Source organism: Pseudophryne corroboree, chromosome 7 (assembly GCF_028390025.1).
Source record: "Pseudophryne corroboree isolate aPseCor3 chromosome 7, aPseCor3.hap2, whole genome shotgun sequence".
In the NCBI taxonomy this organism is placed as follows: domain Eukaryota; kingdom Metazoa; phylum Chordata; class Amphibia; order Anura; family Myobatrachidae; genus Pseudophryne; species Pseudophryne corroboree.
Window position 1 is genome coordinate 224,031,277 of NC_086450.1, and position 19,024 is coordinate 224,050,300.

Sequence of the window (19,024 nt, forward strand, 5' to 3'; positions counted from 1 at the left end):
TATAAATTTATTCATAGTGTGGATTCTTTGTTGATTTTTATCCATTGAATATCATTAGTAACAATTAATTCAACATTTTAACTTGATTGTAACTTAGCATATTTTATGATTAAATTTGTTGTACTACCAGTCCAGTCTGCTTGCGCTCTCTCTCTTCTTTTTTCATTTACGACACGGAGTGGCAAGAAACAGCTAAGGCCCTGGCCTATATTCATGACTAGTGGTTCAGCTTCACATGACGATGGAAGCCCTCATACGCTCGCTAGAAAAATGATAACAGTTAAGCTGGCAAAAGCACAGCAAAGAACTGTGTGTTCTAAGACGGTATCACAAATCCACAAGGAGAGTCCAAGTGTGTCAGTGGTTGAAATGCCTGACCTTTCTAACACTGGACGGGAAGGGGTGGCTCCTTCCACCATCTGCAAGTGCTGGAGGGAGCACCCACAGTTCAGTTTCTGATATTTAAATTGAAGATGTCACTGTTGAAGTACACCAGGATGAGATATGGGTGTTGCTGGCGCTGAGGAGGAAGTTGATGAGGAGGATTCTGATGGTGATGTGGTTTGTTTAAATCAGGCACCGGGGGAGACACCTGTTGTCCGTGGGATGAAGAAGCCCATTGTGATGCCTGGGCAAAACACCAAAAAAACTACCTCTTCAGTGTGGAATTATTTCTCCACAAATCGGGACACCAGGTGTCAAGCCGTGTGTTGCCTCTGTCAATCTGTAATAAGTAGGGGTAAGGACGTTAATCACCTAGGAACATCCTCCCTTATACTTTACCTGCAGCACATTCATCAGACGTCAGTGTCAAGTTGTGAAACTTTGGGTAAGAGAGTAAGCAGTCCTAAACACCTGACACCTAAATCCCTTCTTCCTCTTGTACCCAAGCTCCTGCAAGCGACACCACCAACTCCCTCCTCAGTCAGGAACGTCAGTAGTCCTGCAGGCCATTTCACTGGCAAGACTGAGGAGTCCTCTCCTAACCGGGATTCCTCCGAAGGATCCTTGAGTGGTACGCCTACTGCTGCTGTTGCTGCTGGGAGTCGATCGTCATCCCAGAGGGGAAGTTGGAAGACCACTTGTACTACTTCAACTAAGCAATTGACTGTCCAATAGTCCTTTGTGAGGAAGATGAAATATGACAGCAGCCATCCTGTTGCAATGCGGATAACTGAGGCCTTGACAGCTATATTGGTGTTAGATGTGCGTTCGGTATCCGCCATCAGTTCAGTGGGACTTAGAGAATTGTTTGAGGTAGTGTGTCCCCGGTACCAATTCCCATCAAGGTTTCACTCACTAGGCAGGTGATACCGATAATGTACAGAGACATCAGAGAAAGTGTCTTCGGTGTCCTAAAAAATTCATTTGTACCCACTGTAAACTTAACCACGGACATGTGGACAAGTGGAACAGGGCAGACTAAGGACTATATGACTGTGACAACCCACTGGGTAGATGTATTGCCTCCCACAGCAGCAACAACAACAGCAGCGGCACCAGTAGCAGCATCTCGCAAACACCAACTCGTTCCTAGGCTGGCAATGCTATGTATCACCGCTTTCCATAGGAGGCACACCACTGATAACCTCTTATGGAAACTGAGGGACATCATCGCACAATGGCTTACCCCAATTAGACTCTCCTGGGGATTTGTGATATTGGACAATGCCACCAATATTGTACGTGCATTACATCTGGGAAAATTCCAGCACGTCCCATGTTTTGCACATACTGTACAATCAATTTGGTGGTGCAGAATTTTTTTAAAAATGACAGGGGCGTGCAGGAGATGCTGGCCACTTTCGACATTCAGCCACCACATGCCGAAGACTGGTGCGCCAGCAAACACTCCTGAACCTGCCTTGCCATCACCTGAAGCAAGAGGTGGTAACGTGGTAGAATTCAACACTCTATATGCTTCAGAGGATGGAGGAGCAGCAAAAGGCCATTCAACCCTAATCTGTTGAAATCAGAGCACTACATTTTGGCCACCATGCTCGATCCTAGGTTTAAAGCCTACGTTGTATCTCTCTTTCCGGCAGACGCAAGTCTGCAGAGGTTCAAAGACCTGCTGGTGAGTAAATTGTTAACTAAAGCGCAACGTGACCCGTCAACAGCTCCTCCTTCACTTTCTTCCGCAACTGGGGCTGCGAGGAAAGGATAAGATTTCCTACCCACTGGCGGTGATGCAGGGCAGTCAGGAGTGAGTGCTGACTTCTGGTCCGGACTGAAGGACCTGCCAGCGATTACTGACATGTCTACTGTCACTGCATATGATTCTGTCACCATTGAAAGAATGGTGGAGGATTATATGAGTGACGGCATCCAGGTAGGCATGTCAGACAGTCCGTACGTATAATGGAAGGAAAAATTGGCAATTTTTATGTCCTTGCACAAACTGGCTTTATTTTACCTAAGTTGCCCCCCCTCCAGTATGTACTCCGAAAGTGTGTTTAGTGCAGCCGGTAACCTTGTCAGCGATCGGGATAGGCGGTTACTTCCAGAAAATGTGTGTTTAAGATGATGTTCATCAAAATGAATCATAAATTCCTCCGGGAAGACCTTTACCAGCAATTGCCTTCAGAAAGTACTCAGGGACCTGTGATGGTGGATTCCATTTGGGATGAATTAGTACTCTGTGAGGAGGAGTAAGTACACACTGAAAGGGGTGAGGAATCGGAGGATGAGGTCGACATCTGGGTGTAGTATTGTATGCCGGCAGCAGGGCTCCCGGCGACCAGCATAGCGGCGCAGGAATCCCGACCGCCGGCATACCAACAGCGTGGCGAGTGCAAATGAGCCCCTTGCGGGCATTGTGGTGCGCTAACCGCACCACGCTATTAATTCTCCCTCCAGGGGGGTCATGGACCCCCAAGAGGGAGATAAAATGTCGGTATGCCTGCTGTCGGGATTACAGCGCCGGTATAATGTGCGCTGGGATCCCGACAGCCGGAAAACTGAAGACCACCCTGACATCTTGCCTCCGTAGGGCCAGTTTGTGGAAGGAGAGATTGATTGCTTCTTTTTTGGTGGGGGCCCAACCTAACCAGTCATTTCGGCCACAGTCATGAGGCAGACCCCGTCGCCGAAATGATTGGTTTGTTAAAGTGTGCATGTCTTGTTTATACAACATAAGGGTTGGTGGGAGGGCCCAAGGACAATTCCATCTCGCACCTCTTTTCTTTTTTCCATCATGTGCTGTTAGGGGACTATTTTTTTAAAGTGCCATCCTGTCTGACATTGCCGTACAACTTCAGGGGTACTGCCGTATAAATCCAGGGGCACTGCCGTCTAAGTCCAGTCCAGTGGTGCTGTCTTGTGCTGCATCAGTCCAGTGGTGGTGTATTGTGCTTTTGTAAGTGCAGTGGTGGTGTCCTGTGCTGTATATTTACTCAAATTAAAAGGCTTATATACATTACTTATATTATTACCCAAATCATTTTTATAGGACTTTCCCTGTGTGGTGTAGTAGTACACTCTCCTTTGCTGCATATAATTATATCTTCAAATAAAAGGGTTTTTATTATCCAAATTAATTTTACAGGCTTTGCCGTGTGTGTGTGTGTGTGTGTGTGTGTGTGTGTGTGTGTGTGTGTGTGTGTGTGTGTGTGTGTGTGGTTTAGGAGTATGCTCTGTGCCACCAATCTTGTGCGTGTATTACATCTGGGCAAATTCCAGCACGTCCCATGTTGTTTGTGCTGCACACTTGTGTCGCTTAGCTTAGTCATACAGCTACCTCATTGCACCTCTATTTCTTCTTTGCTTTATGTGCTGTTTGGGGCCTAGTTTTTTAAGTGCCATCCTCCTGTCTGCAACTTAAGTGCCACTCCTAGATGGGCCAGGTTTTTGTGTTCCGCACACTTATGTCGCTGAGCTTAGTCATACAGCTACCTTATTGCACCACTTTTACTTCTTTGCATGATGTGCTGTTTTTGGACTATATTTTTTTTAAGTGCCATCCTGTCTGCCACTGCAGTGCCATTCCTAGATGGGCCAAGGTGTTTGTGCCGCACACTTGTGTCTCTTAGCTTAGTCATACAGCTACCTCATTGCACCTCTTTTACTTCTTTCCATGATGTGCTGTTTGGGACCTAGTTTTCTTAAGTTCCATCCTGTCTGCCACTGCAGTGCCACTCCTAGATGGTCCAGGTGTTTGTGCTGCACACTTGTGTCGCTTAGCTTAGTCATACAGCTACCATATTGCACCTCTTTTACTTATTTGCATGATGTGCTGTTTTGGGCATATTTTTTAAATCTGCTATCCTGTCTGCCACAGCAGTGCCACTCCTAGATGGGCCAGGTGTTTGTGCCGCACACTTGTGTCGCTTAGCTTAGTCATACAGCTACCTCGGTGCAACCTTTGGCCGAAAAACATTATTGTGAGGTGTTCAGAATAGACTGGAAAGTAGTGGAAATTGATGTTATTGAGGTTAATAATACCATAGGATAACCCCCAAATTCTGTGGATTTTAGCTGTTTTTATGTTTTTTACAAAAATCATCCAGATCCAAAACTAAAACCAAAACACGAAAGGGTAGTTTTGGCAAAACCAATCCAGATCCAAAACACGAGGATGGAACCAGAACCAAAACCAAAACACAAAACACGAAAAGTGCCCGCCGTATATCTCTAGTTTAACACTTATCCAGGTTACACTTACTTATGTTGGACTGTATATCCCTAGGCCTTCTCTCTCTAACTCATTAAAAATCATCATTAATACTACATTTACTAAAAGCTGAACAAAGGTAAAATTGAGGGTGGAACACAGCACCCAACCATTTTTGGATGAACATTTCATAATACACAAAAGCAAACCCACTGAGTAAATGTGTTTGTTAACTGAGACCAACACCACTATTTCATATTTATAGATGATTTAATAAATGTACCGATGAACCCACACTCATTGTGGCTGCATCCTGCCATGATCACGCACCACATCTTAGATACACATGCGCCCCATTCACATGAACGGGAGCGGCAAATGCCGCAGCTCAGCGTGGCTAGGTGCGGGTGTGCCTAGCCATGTCAAGAGTGCTCATTTTGCGCAGACATAATCACGATGCGTGTGGCTACATCTGTAGTTAAGTTTAAAAAAAAAGATCAAGTTAATAACATTACAAAATTGGACATACACAACTGGACTTTCATTTCAGAGGAGAACATTCCTGATGACAATAAGCCAGCTCAAAATGTGGTATGTGAAAGGGAGGACACATTTGTTCTCAATCTTATTCCATTAACTACCCCTGTGATAACTCCTCCCAATCAGAGGACAGCTTAAACCCACATGAGTCCTGCCTCTCCACAACCACAGTCCCAGGAATAGGTAGACCAACCAGCAGGCAAATTGTTTAGATTGCTTGCAGAGGCAGACACAATACATGGGGAGTCAGGCACATCACATAACCAGATTATGCAGCAACATCAGCAGACAAAATACCCAACTCATTAGAATGGCAAACACAATGGAATTAATGAAGGCTGACAATAACAAAATGCTGGGCTCATTTGTTAGGTTAATAGAGGAGAACCCGAGCAACACAACAGAGCATGGTACACATCATGGAGACTACCACAGCAGCCAGTAGAGATTTAAATATTACTATGACAAATATGACCCACCATCTGTTAGCACAACACACAGATCAGCCTAGCGCCAGTTCAGGCGGAACAGCACCATTAGTTTCACCTGTTACCTCACCACCGAGGTGGTACTCCAAGACATGCACAGACACAAGTGGAAAAGGGGGTACCAGCAGGGCTGTTTCTAGATAATTTGGCTTCCATTGTGAACAGTAAAAAATGTGCCCCCTGTAGACATTCTAAAATGTGCCTCCATAAAAAAAATGGATGTGGCCTCGCTAAAAAAAAAAACAGTTTTGATCCTGCACCAATAGACCTCGGCCATCACAGGAGAGAAAAAGATTCCATCATATTAATCATCACACAGTAATGCCCCTTGCACCATATTATGCCCCCTGTACCATTTTAAGCCACACACTACAATGCCCATGATAGATTATGCCCCACAGTAAGGCTTTTAAGGAGAGCGAAATGACTGCATGGGAATGGAGAGAGTTAAACATCCTGTGAGGGGTGGACTTAGCTGTGAGGAAAGTACAGCCCAGGAAAAAAGGGGGAGGGTTAATATATATAGGGAATGCTAGGCCAGCTCGGTCTTTCTTGCTGCTGAATTGCCTTCCCACCCTCCCACCCTGTTTGGTAGAGGTTCTGGCACGGAGTGCCTTGGCTGTGAATTGTTAGTCTGGTGTTATCGTTGGCTATTTGTTGGTGGAAAAGAACGGCAGGTTGTAGTTTGTCTTGTTAGCTGTAGTGATTTACAGTTTGGTGTGGTTTAGGTGCACTCTCCTCCATTGACTTATAAGGCCGCTCGACCACCCAACCGGGGGCAGCGGCATCACCCATCAGGGTGGGTAGTCACCGTGGGGGTTGAGTTGGGCACCTATTACCGATTTTAGAGTTTGTATTTAAATTAGGATAGTTTTGAATTTTAACGTTTTAAGGTTAGCGTCAGTTTAATAGAGCCGTTCTTTTTTCTGCCACCATATGCCAGCTGAATCGGCATGTTAAATACATTTTTCAATTTACAGGTTTACTAATGGTTAGGGTACAATAAATAGCTAACAATTTTCTTCCAAATTCAAGTTTCCGTGTCATTATTTCTTGGTATTAAAGGTAATGAAGGTTTTACTTTTGAATAAGGGGTCCACAAATTATCACTAGGAGGTTTATTACTTTTAAATTAGCTGCTTGTTGGCAGGGGATTCATGCTCTGGGTTCCATGCTCATTGCCAGGGGTTCCATGCTCATTGCCAGGGGTTTTTATGCTCTGGGTGTTATGCTCATTGCCAGGGGTTTTAATGCTTTGGGTGTCATGCTCATTGCCAGGGGTCTTTAATGCTCATTGCCAGGGGTTCCATGCTCGATGCCAGGGGTTTCATGCTTTGGCTCTGGGTGTTATGCTTGTTGCTCATGCTTTCTGCCAGTTTTATGTAACGCTCATTGCCAGGGGTGTATATTTGTTGGCGCCAGGCCGCCAACGCTGCTATCCTGCTCCCCCTCCTCCCACATATAGTATTGCACTTGGGGGGCAGAGTTTTGCAAAATGACATAGTTGCGTTATGACATCATGATGCAACTGCATCATTTCACCAAACTCTGCCTCCCCGAGCAGAGTATGAAAAAAAATGAAACTAAATACAATGGCACTGAATTTGAACCATATATATAAAAAGGAATGAATAATCACCTTTCAAGTTTGTCCTCGATACCAATCTGCTCTCATTTGGGGAAAATGATCCATACAATAAATGGTTTCATGTTCTTCTTTCACCTCTATTCAGAAATGAGATCTGATAAAACAAGAAAGACTGTGCCCACTTTGCGTCAAAACTTGGTTTGAGGCAAGGTGTAGTGGATACACAGAAGGCAGATAATTGTGTAATACCGTAATAAAATCAAAAATAATTTTTTATTGTTAGACCAATACACTCACAATAAAACAGTGTATATAGGCATATCACCATTCCATCACCAGGCAATTTCAGGATCCAGATAATCAGTTTGAGGATGCTTTTCCTGGTTTTCACACAAACCTGATAAAATAAGAACCTGGGCCCACTGTTCTTTTAAAACTCACATAGAGTCATATATAGTGGATGCACAGAGAGAAAATAATGGTGCAATACCCTTTATATAAAAAAAGGATTTTTAATACAACACCGCACTCACAATATAAAAAATGAAAGGAAGCATATAATACATCACTCCATACTGAGTCCTCTCAGGTCTGAAGGGAGCATTTCCAGGGTTCCCACGATGGAAAGAAGGGAAATGACACAACCCGGGTAAAAGTGTCAACCACCGGAGATCTCCACAATATGACCGTCCTGGACTCCAAACTACACAGTGCTTAACGCGTTTCGGATCCCCCTTGACCCTTCGTCAGAAGCATGTCTGGTGAACTCTGTGTCCCTTTTTATACCCTAAATTCAGTCACAAATGTTCACAATCTGTAATCAAATCTTGCGCCACTGTGACCGGAACCTGAAGTCCTTGCGTTCCGGTATGCGTTCCACAGTCCTCACATATATGCTGAAGTGTCTTCATACTGCATTCCATATTGGCCATAATCGGAACCGAAAGTTCTTGCGTTCCAGTATGCGTTCCACAGTCTTCGCGCATATGTGGAAGTACCTCAATACAGAAGTAGTTCGTATTGCGTTCCATGTCGGTTTTACAAAGCCGAAAGAAGTTTTAATATTTTAATATTGTTGAACCATCAATTCCAACTATTTATACACTCCCAAAAATCCACAAGAGCCAGACCGACCCCCCAGGCAAATCTATTATTTCAGGCTGCAATAGTTTGACAAGTAACTTGTCTGCATTTATAGATTTTTATTTGCAGCCCCTTGTGAATACCACAAAGGCTTATCTTAAAGATACAGGGGATATATTAAGGAAACTAGGTAAGTACGGAAGTAGTTCGTACTGCATTCCATGTCGGTTTTACAAAGCCGGAAGGATGTTCATAAATGCGTTCCACCCCATATTTATGGGTCGCAATCTTTGTATTATTCATTGGGGATGATGAAATCCACTTTATGGAGCATATCCAGAGGCCCTCTGATTTATATCCCAATTTGTGGTAGTCCTAAAATGTTCATAAAAAAATACCCCCAAAAAGAAAAAAGAAAAGAGCAGCATCAATATTTTAAATATGTAATATAGACCATTTTAGGTATACATAAAACTGTAAACATTTTGGGTATATAAAAAACACTAAAATACCTAATAAAATTTACCTAAAACTGTAATTCATAAAAGACATTTACCTTAAAAAACAAGACAATTTGAAATCAGTGTTAAGACCATTTGGGGTAAGGGTTTTAAGAGAATGGATCCACTGCATTTCAGATTTTGAAAGGCGGGAATCCATATCTCTCATTCTCCATTTTGGTAATATTTGTTGTATTCCACAGAATCTTCTAATATGACATTCTTTTGACTCATGTATATTTTTAAAGTGCGCAGGTACCGAATGTGTTAGCAACCCCTTACGTATGTTGTAAATATGTTCAGCTAAACGTACCTTCAAGCTTCTTGTGGTCTTACCTATATAGCGTAGACCACAAGTACACTCTAACAGATAAATGATGTTTTTTGAGTGACATGCAATAAATTCCCGTATGGGATACACAACCTTATTAACTGTAAAACTTTTTAAAACCCTATCTTTTGACGGTACAGTCCTGCACATAAGGCAGGTACCGCACCTATGAAAGCCCTTGGTACGAATACTTTGTCTTGTATCAGTTTCTATTGAGCTTCTAACTAAGTGGTACTTAATGGATGGTGCTTTTCTGTATATAAAAACCTGTTTCTCTGGTAATTCCTTACCGATAACCGGATCTTGTTTCAATATTTTCCAATTATTTGAGAAAATCCTTTCTATTGCCTTGTGATCAGAACTAAACTGACTAATAAAAGCTCATTCATAATTATTGGATTCCTTCTTCATTACTTTCCCTTTCTCTCTTATTAGGTCACCTCTCCATTTGTATTACCTTGACTTTTGTTTTTGCTAAAACCTCTTTAGTATAACCTTATGGTTATACTAACCTTATGGTTATACTATAAGGCCAATATGGAATGCAGTATGAAGACACTTCAGCATATATGTGAGGACTGTGGAACTCATACCGGAAAGCAAGGACTTCCGATTCCGGTCACGGTGGCGCAATATTTGATTACAGATTGTGAACATTTGTGACTGAATTTAGGGTATAAAAAGGGACACATTAGAGTTTACCACACATGCTTCTGACGAAGGATCAAGGAGGATCCGAAACACGTTAAGACTGTGTGGTTTGGAGTCCAGGATGGTCATATTGTGGAGATCTCCGGTGGTTGACACTTTTACCCGGGTTGTGTCATTTCCCTTCTTTCCATCGTGGGAACCCTGGAAATGCTCCCTTCAGACCTGAGAGGACTCAGTATGGAGTGATGTATTATATGCTTCCTTTCATTTTTTATATTGTGAGTGCGGTGTTGTATTAAAAATCCTTTTTTTATATAAAGGGTATTGCACCATTATTTTCTCTCTGTGCATCCACTATATATGACTCTATGTGAGTTTTAAAAGAACAGTGGGCCCAGGTTCTTATTTTATCAGGTTTGTGTGAAAACCAGGAAAAGCATCTTCAAACTGATTATCTGGATCCTGAAATTGCCTGGTGATGGAATGGTGATATGCCTATATACACTGTTTTATTGTGAGTGTAATGGTCTAGCAATAAAAAATTATTTTTGATTTTATTACGGTATTACACAATTATCTGCCTTATGTGTATCCACTACACCTTGCCTCAAACCAAGTTTTGACGCAAAGTGGGCACAGTCTTTCTTGTTTTATTAGATTCTATTTCTGAATAGAGTTGAAAGAAGAACATGAAACCATTTATTGTATGGATCATTTTCCCCAAATGAGAGCAGATTGGTATCGAGGACAAACTTGAAAGGATGATTATTCTTTTTTTTATATATATATGGTTCAAATTCAGCTCCATTGTATTTAGTTTCTTTTTTTTCATAGATTGTATTTGGAGGTTACTGTTTGAGAGACCTCTGCAAACAATAATACGGGCTGCTTTATTTGTTGATTGCGCACTATTTATATGTTCACTCTGTGTTAAATTGTTGTTTCTTCCCCCGAGCAGAGTACTATGGGAGGGAGGAGGGGGAGCAGGAAAGCAGCCGGCAATGTCTCGGTGGGCATCGCATGTGATCGCATGGCTCGTTTGCTGCTAGTAATGGCACGGGTACCAGCTCTAAAGGGCACAAAGGAAAGTAGTAGTAGCACTGCACAGAAGTAGCAGTCTGGACAGAAAGAAAGATAATTTTGAAATATATTACATGTGTGTTCTTCTGTTATTCATTTTCATTATGGCCACAGTTGTAGCAATGTTGTCACTTAACTTGACATGGTATTATATTAGTTGCATCAACCCCCCCCCCCACACCACCCAAAACAAAAACCAAAATCACAAAAATAGTGAATAAAACACTCAAAACATCACAAATGTGTTTTTGATAAAACTGTATACTCAATTGTGTTAAGTTGTTTGGCTATATGCAGAGCCGGCCTTAGGCATAGGCAAACTAGGCAATTGCCTAGGGCATTTGGTATGCTTAGGGGCACCAGCAGATTCTGCTGATTAAAATGATATGCGGCATGCCTATATTCTGTGTGTGACTGCGGCTGTATCTGCATACAAAATGCTACGTTGCAGTGTAGTCCTGGAGATCACTGTAATGTAGCATTTCATATGCAGATACAGCCGCAGTCACACACAGAATATGTGGGTCTCCCTGAGGAAGACCCAAACGGGTCGATACGCGTTGGAGAAGGAACTGAGCATTGCATCACCACTCTCCATATCATCTATAGAAAACAACAGTATTTAAAATATATCTGGACGGAACAAACTAATTCGCAAGAGACACTGTGGAGGAGAAACGGAGCCGCATGGCCGAGAGGACACAGACCTGAGAGCGGAACACCGATCATCAGGCTGAGAGAAGACAAAAGAAAGGAGTGGAAGTGTGTGACGGGATCGAGCGCAGGAGAAAAGGTAATACACCCCGTAGGAGGGAAGGTTCACGGCGGACAGTCCCCTTGTGGGTCCAGAAGTCGTTGATACCTTCCCCCCAGAGGCATGACCGCGTCCCTCCGGTTTTGAACACTGGCAGACGTCTGTGTTTGCGGACGTCTCCTGCTGCACAGGACGGAGGAGGTTAGCGGGGAGTCCGGGGATATTTAATTTTACCTTCACCCTGCTCACCTCATCCCACCACTGTCCAGATTGGGGTACCCCACAGCGATACTGTGACCAACTGTGAAATTCAACATTCCTGCTAATCCAGAAATATTATTTTATACTGTGATACCGGATAATACAAAGCGACAGTAAGGTGGAAAAGAGGTGGGACGCCACACTCTGCTCACACCAGACATTTTGGGACTTAGACATATTTTTTCCAATTTTTTCATTTCCACTTCCTATTTTTCATTTTTATATTACATTTTTTTATCATTATTTTTTATTTTTATATAATTTTTTTATTTTTTATTTTTCTTTATCATCATTCTTTGCCTAACTTCATGATTATCACTATCATTTTTTTCATGTATTTGGGTAAATGAAAATTTTGACCCTATACTATTTATATACAAATAAACGTCAGTTTTTTTCATACTACATATTATTCCGTGGTTCTTTCACTTAAACTGACAATTTATTTTGCAAGCAGGCGCAGTTGTGTAAATCCTGTTTGAACACACAGAATATAGGTATGCTGCATATCATTTTAATCAGCAGAAGCTGCATGTGCATCCTAGCCACATAGTAATGCAAATAAAATGCATTTTTATAAACAAAAGGCACCCGACATTAGCAGAGCTACCAGCTGACTCATGCCAGACATCTCCTGCAGAACTAGTGGCGGTGCTAGGGGGCACCAGCCAAAATCTTGCCTAGGGCATCATATTGGTTAGGGCCGGCTCTGGCTATATGAACTGATTATCAAAAGTACATACACATACAGATGTGTCCTCTTACAACTTTGGGCCTAATTCAGACCTGATTGCAGCAGCAAAATTGTTCTCTAATGTGCAAAACCATGTGCACTGCAGGTGGGGCAAATATAACATGTGCAGAGAGAGTTAGATTTGGGTTATTTTGTTTCCAGGAAAACACTGTAACATTTCATTTCAGATGCAGATAGAGCAGCTATTACACACACAATATAGGCATGAGGCATATCATTTTAATCAGCAGAAGTTGATTGTGCATCTTATACCGTATAGTAGTGTCCACATTACAACAGAAAATAGGATTTTGGTTACCTACCGGTAAATCCTTTTCTCATAGTCCGTAGAGGATGCTGGGGTCCAAATTAGTACCATGGGGTATAGACAGGTCCACCAGGAGCCATTGGCACTTTAAGAGTTTAATAGTGTGGGCTGGCTCCTCCCTCTATGCCCCTCCTACCAGACTCAGTCTAGAAACTGTGCCCGAGGAGACAACATACTTCGAGAGAAGGAATTACACAGATAGTGGCGAGATTCACAACAGCTCACACAGCAGGAGAACCCGGCCAACATGCCGGAACAACTTCAGCAACAGATGAAACAGTAAATAACGCAGAACTTACCTAGGAACCAGGTAACACTGAACCATAAAACCAATGCAGGAAAAGGAAGAGCTGGGCGTGCGCCCAGCATCCTCTACGGACTACGAGAAAAGGATTTACCGGTAGGTAACCAAAATCCTATTTTCTCTTACATCCTAGAGGATGCTGGGGTCTATATTAGTACCATGGGGATGTAACAAAGCTCCCAGTATGGGAGGGAGAGCGCGGAGGCTCCTGCAACACTGCTTGACCAAACTTGGTCATCAGAGGCCAAAGTATCGAACTGTAAAACTTGGCAAACGTGTTCGACCCAGACCAAGTAGCAGCTCGGGAGAGTTGTACCGCCGAGACACCCCGGGCAGCCGCCCAGGAAGAGCCCACTTTCCGAGTAGAGTGGGCCTTTACAGATTTCGGACACGGCAATCCTGCCATGGAATAAGCATGCTGGATAGTGAACCTGATGCAGCGGGAAATCGACTGCTTATAAGCAGGACATCCAATTTTATTTGGATCAGAGAGGACAAACAGAGTCACTTTTCCTATGATGAGCCATCCTCTTCACGTAAATCTTCAAAGTCTTCACTACATCCAAGGCCTTTGAAGTAATTGAGGAGTCAGTAGCCACTGGCACCACAATAGGTTGGTTGATGTGGAAAGCAGACACAACCTTAGGTAGGAACTGTGGACGAGTCCTAAGTTCCACCATGTCTTCATGGAAGATCAGATAGGGGATTTTCCAAGATAAAGCCCCCAATTCTGACACGCGTCGCGCAGAAGCCAAGGCCAACAAGGTGACCGCCTTCCACGTGAGAAACATGAGGTCAGCCTCCTGTAGAGGCTCAAACCAAGCAGATTGCAGGAACTGCAACACCACATCAAGATCCCATGGAGCTGTAGGCACCACAAAGGGAGGCTGAATGTGCAGAACCCCTTTCAAAAAGGTCTAAACCTCAGGAAGAACAGCCAATAGTTTCTGGAAGAAGATGGACAAAGCAGAGATCTGGACCTTGATGGAGCCCAGTCTCAGTCCCATACCCACCCCTGCTTTCAGGAAAAGGAGAAAACGTCCAAGTTGAAAAACTACAGCCGAAACTCACACCAGGAAACATATTTCTTCCAAATGCGATGGTAATGTTTAGACGTTACCCCCTTCCTGGCCTGTATCAGGGTAGGAATTACCTCACTCGGGATACCTTTTCTGAGCTAAGATCTGGCGTTCAACCGCCATGCTGTCAAACATAGCCGCGGTAAGTCTTGATAAGCGAACGGTCCCTGCAGAGCAGATCCTCCCAAAGAGGTAAAGGCCGTGGATCTTCCAGCAGAAGATACAGCAGAAGATCCAGCAGATCCGCGTACCAAGCCCTCCTTGGCCAGTCCGGAGCAATGAGGATTGCCAGAACCTTTGTTCTTCTTACGAGCTGAAGAACCTTTGAAATCAGAGGAAGTGGAGGGAACACATACACTGATTTGAACACCCACGGTGTTACCAGTGCGTCCACCGCCACTGCCTGTGGGTCTCTTGACCTGGAACAGTACCTCCGTAGCTTCTTGTTGAGGCGTGAGGCCATCATGTCTATGTGGGGAACCCCCCACCAACCAGTTACCTCCTCGAACACCTCCAGATGGAGGCCCCACTCCCCTGGATGGAGATCGTGTCTGCTGAGGAAGTCTGCTTCCCAGTTGTCTATGCCCTGAATGAAGATTGCCGACATCACTGCCGCGTGTCTTTCTGTTCAGATGAGGATTTTTGACACCTCTGACATGGCAGCCCTATTCTTCGTTCCGCCTTGTCGGTTTATGTAGGCCACCGTGGTCACATTGTCCGACTGCACCTGAACAGCCCGATCCTGTAGAAGGTGTGCTGCTTGCAGAAGGGCCTTGTAAACGGCTCTGAGTTCCAGGATGTTTATTGGGAGAAGTGATTCTTGATCCGACCATCGTCCCTGAAAGGTTTCCCCCCGAGCGTCCGCTCCCCAACCTCTTAGACTTGCATCTGTGATTAAAAGGATCCAGTCTTGAATTCCGAACCTTCTCCCTTCCAGAAGGTTATTCGAATAATAACCCTTGTTCCGCTGCTGAAGTGGGACCGGAAAACAATGACCTCTGACTCCACCAATTTTCTGATGGCCTCCAGAAGAATTGTCCTGTCTGCCAGCAGCGCTGGCAAGCCTGACTTAAAGAAACGGTGAGGCGGGGGATCTTGAAGCTCCAGTCTGTACCCTCTGGACACTATATCCAGAACCCAGGGGTCCAGACCCGACGACACCCAGATGTGGCTGAACTGCCGCAGTCTTACCCCACCTGACCTTCCTCCAGGCCTAGCTGTCCACCGTCATGCGGAGGACTTAGGGGTATCAGAAGCGGGCTTCTGTGTCTGGGAACCTGCGGGAGCGGGTTTCTTTCCCTTTGCACCACCACTTATGAAGAAGGTGTTCAAAGGCTTATTCTTTCTAGGCCTCGCGGGCCGAAAGGACTGTGACATGGTAGATGTCATAGCCGGTGCAGTGGAGGGGAGAAAAGGAGACTTACCCGCGGTAGCCATGGCAATCCACGCATCCAGCGCCTCCCCAAAGAGAGCCTGACCTTTGTATGGTAGGCCTTCCACACACTTACTGGATTCCGCTTCCGCAGACCAGTTGCGCAGCCAGAGACCTCTGCGAGCAGAGACGGACATGGAGGAGATTCCCATAGCCATGGAACCCAGGTCCTTCATGGAATCCACCAGGAACCCTGCAGAATCCTGAATATTATGTAAAAATAAATCAACGTCACCTTTGTCCAGCGTAGTCGATTCCTCCTGCAAAGTGATTGACCACCTGGCAATAGCTTTAGCAATCCAAGCACAGGCTATAGTAGGCCGCAATATAGCCCCTGAAGCCGTGTAAATGGATTTTAGTGTAGCATCCACCTTGCGATCTGCCGGGTCCTTTAACGCGGTAGATCCCGGGACCGGTAATACCACCTGTTTAGACAGCCTGGAGACAGAGGCGTCAACTATCGGCGGGGACATCCATCTCTTCCTATCTTCCTCTGGGAAGGGAAAAGCAACCAAGAAAGACCCTCTTGGGAATCTGGAATTTCTTTTCCGGAGTTTCCCATGCCTTTTCAAAGATAGCATTCAATTCTTTGGATGCCGGGAAAGTGAGGGGGGGCTTCATATTATCTGTGAAGAAAGCCTCCTCCACCTGTTCCGGAGCTGTGTCCGAAATGTGTAAAACATCCCTAACAGCCTCAATCAACAACTGTACCCCCTTGGCAAGTGATGCTGTCCCCCTCGACACTTCCCCGTCACCGTCTGCAGCATCAGAGTCGGTGTCCGTGTCATCCTGTATAGTTTGTGAGAATGTACCGCAGGGGACCCCGAAGAGGCAGTATCAGACCATACAACCATAGAGGACTGGAGGACTTGAGTGGCATGCTCAGTCCTAGCAACTCTATCAGAAATCTGAGAAATAGTCCCCCTCAGATAGACTAAACGTTCTGGCTCTCTAGCTGGGATCTGTGCTAAAACAGTGCAATCCTGATTACATGGAATGGAGTCTTCCTGGGAAGACAAATCCTCTGCAGCATATGAAACATTGTCCCTAGACATGTTGTCACACACACTCAAACACCCCACAAACACACAGGGTATTATGAAGACAGAGTTCTCCCCCTAGAATGGCAGAGAGACTCAGAGATTGGAGCCAACCCACACACAGCGATATCAAAGGTATAGGAAGTCCCTTACCAGCGCTGGCTGCGTCCCTTAATAGGTGACACAGCCTGTACATAGCCTCCCCCTTCTACAACCCCCTTGGTACCGTACAGACAGCTGGAGATTGCTCTGGAGGGACCTGGTTCCACTTGTAGTAAGTGCAGGCAAGAGAAAATGGCGCTGAATGCTGCAGGGTCCGCTCTGAGAAGCTCCGCCCCCTCAATGGCACTGTCTTCCCGCTCACTGATAGATTATACTGGCAGGAGGAGTTGCGCTGGCCTGGATCCGCAGACTGCTACAGACTTGCAATGGACAGTGTAGGGTTCTGCGCTGGCCCAGGGCGCTCCGCCCAGCGCCGCACCGCAGTACCACTGAGCCATCACGGAGTGCGGATGAGACCGCGCTCCTTACCCTAAGGCCGCCATCTTCACACTGTCCAACCCGCTTGCAAGGGGGGACAATGACTCATTTTCCACCTCTTCAGCTCCCAAAGGGGTGTCGGCCGGCTGCCGGGGCGAGCGTTCCCCTGCGGCAGAGCGCAATCAGACCCCTCTGAAGCCAAATGTTCAGTCAGCGGGATCAGTGGCTCAAGACCCCGCAGGGCGGACACTGCCCCCCCCCCCCCTCAGTCCCACGCTGCCGGGAGGCTGTCACCAGCAGCCTCCCTATAAAACTAAAAACTCTGAAAATAAAAAATTAAACTTTTTCTAAAGAAGCTCAGTAGAGCTCCCCTAGCTGTGACCGGCTCCTCCGGGCACATTTTCTAAACTGAGTCTGGTAGGAGGGGCATAGAGGGAGGAGCCAGCCCACACTATTAAACTTTTAAAGTGCCAATGGCTCCTGGTGGACCCATCTATACCCCATGGTACTAATATGGACCCCAGCATCCTCTAGGACATAAGAGAAATATATAGTAATGTCCCAATAATAATTGAGATATAAATTAGTGTCCACATTATATAAAAAAATTAATTACCCCACACAGTGAAGCCAGAGACATGCCCAGCAGCCCAACCTGTGAAGAACAAAAGCCACTCAGTGCCGATGTGTCACTCGAGCCGAGTGAAGGGAAACAGCTGGACACTGCGGGAAAAGGCACCCAGCCCAGTCCCCAGGCTCCTCTCTTAGTGCCAGCTGCGGCCGCTAGAAGAAGCGTGATGTGTTCTCATCACCGTCGTTCTCCCTGTAGCCAGAGCCGTCTTAACAGCAGTGTAGGCCCCTGGGCACAGCAATGCACTGGGGCCCCTACCCACCCATCAGCAGTTGGGGGTGCCATCAGCGGTGGGTAGGGTGTGTTCTATCTTTCGCTCAGCATGTAGGACCTGGAGAAATAATTTCTACTAATTACTCCTTTACTGCACAAATGGGGCGGGAAGGAGAACACTAAACTGTAGAAGGGGACATTGTGCGGAATGGAAGGGCCCTGGTACATGACTTCCAGGGTGGTAGGGGGTGTTTAATACACAGGGGAGGGGTGGATAGTGGTGTGGGCTTAATATTCATCATTTTCCGGGGGTCAGGGCAGCTTGCTTTACTGCAGATATCTCCAGTTTCTGGAAATAGATTTCTTAGCTTTAACAGGATAAAAATACTAGAGAGTCCCACCTTACATGAGATACTCGGGATTTGGAGATCAGAGTTCAGGAGCCAGAGCAATCCACCAACGAATATATAAAATTGCATACCAGGTGCGTGGAGATGGAGCAGGGACCATCTGCTTGAAGGTTGATATCTCTGGTTCTGGGTATAGTAGAGACAAGCTGCCAGTGTCCACTGAAAGGGAAGAGTCCTGGCTTTTGAATTATACCATCAGAAATACTCTAAGTCAGAAAGAACCCGAGATATCTGGCTGGTAATAACAAATAACAGGCTTGGATGGGGACCACTGCTTTGAAGTTGGATATCTCCGGTTCCCCAGGGCCGATTTTCATAAATCTGGTACCCCTGGAAAGAGGGGACCCTCAGCTATCAGCCTAGGGCCCTTACACTCCTGGGGCCCTTGGGCAAGAGCCCATTGAGCCCATACGAAAAGACGGCCCTGCCTGTAGCCCAGACATAGTGGGAGGCGCCGTCATGCTGCCGAACACCATGGTCTTGTTG